At 46.9% G+C, this 1,372-nt stretch overlaps 1 non-coding gene across 1 annotated transcript; it reads left to right on the forward strand.

Moving 5' to 3' along the window:
• Positions 1-371: 371 nt before the first annotated feature.
• On the forward strand, positions 372-445 carry TRNAV-CAC (transfer RNA valine (anticodon CAC)). Its single transcript has one exon. It is a non-coding gene; the product is annotated as a tRNA-Val (tRNA).
• The last annotated feature ends 927 nt before the right edge of the window (positions 446-1,372 follow it).

The raw sequence follows: 1,372 nt of genomic DNA on the forward strand, positions 1-1,372 counted from the left end.
TGAACAAAACAAAGGTCCTTAAGGAGCTTATATTCTAGCAGGGGGGGACTGACAACATGCAATAAATATAATATGTAAGTAGGTATATGGTATGTTCGGTGGGATAAGTGTTAAGGAAAAATGATAAAAGGCCCAGCAGGAAGGGGAACTGGAAATCGCAGGGGCCTGCCTATTGATATTTAAACAGGTGGTCAAGGAAGTCCTCGTGGAGAGGGGGCCCTCTGAGCGGGGACTTAAAGGACAGGAGAGAATGAGCTGGAAGAGAACTGCAGGAAGAAGGAACAGCCCATGCAAAGTGCCCAAAATAGGAATACGCCTGGTGTGTTCAGGAATAAACTGATGGGGGGGGTGGCACGTGGGAGAGGGGTGATGGTGGGGTATAGCTCAGTGGTAGAGTGCATGCTTCACATGCACGAGGTCCTGGGTTCAATTCCCAGTACCACCATTTAAAAAAAATTTTTTTTAACTTTCATTATTTAAAAAAAGAAAATTTATTTTAAAAAAAACAACAACAATGGGTGGAACGGAATGAGGGAAGAGGAGTGGTAGGAGGTGAGGTGAGAGAGGAACAGGGGAGGGAGTTGATCACATAGGGAGAGACCTAGGGGCTTCACAGGTCATTGGAATGACTTTGGTTTTTGCTCTGGGGGAGGTGGAGAACCAGGGGAGGGTTCTGAGCAGAGAAGAGACATGAACTGACTTACGTATTTATCTCCCTCTGGCTGCTGCTTTGAGAAAAGACTGGGGCAGGGGGAGGGTGGAAGCAGGAAGCCCAGCTAGGAGGCTGTGGCGGTGTCCAGGAGCGAGGTGATGGTGGCTCAGACAAGAGTGGTAGCAAAGGAGGAGGTAAGAAGTTGCTAGATTTTAGCTGTATTTTAAAGGTAGAGCCAACAGGAACACCTGATGGACTGGTTGTAGGGAGGGAGAAAGAGGGAAGAGTCCAGAACACTTCTAAGCTTCTTAGGTTGAACAACTGCTTCCAGAACCAGGAGCGTCTATATACACCCATCCACCCCAGACTTCCCCAGATAATGTCAAACAGCCAAGATACCCCCATTTACCACCCCCTGTCCAACAACAATGGTGATGTTAATAAGGATTATCTTTTTATTGAGCTCTGACTCTATGGCCACTTTCTATGCATTATTGCATTTAATCCTACATCAACTCTGTGACTCAGACACTGTGATTTAGTGCCATTTTCTCCATCAGGACACTGAGGTTCAGAAAAGCTAAGTTAGTTGTCAAGGTCTCAAAGCTAGTAAGTGACAGAGTGGATTTACAGTCAGGGCGCTATGACCACAAGGTCCATAATCACCAGGCGCGCTGCTCCTTCAAGTCTACAGCTTTATGACTACCTCCCGTGGCAGGC

The sequence above is a fragment of the Camelus bactrianus genome, chromosome 18 (assembly GCF_048773025.1).
Source record: "Camelus bactrianus isolate YW-2024 breed Bactrian camel chromosome 18, ASM4877302v1, whole genome shotgun sequence".
NCBI classification, from domain to species: domain Eukaryota; kingdom Metazoa; phylum Chordata; class Mammalia; order Artiodactyla; family Camelidae; genus Camelus; species Camelus bactrianus.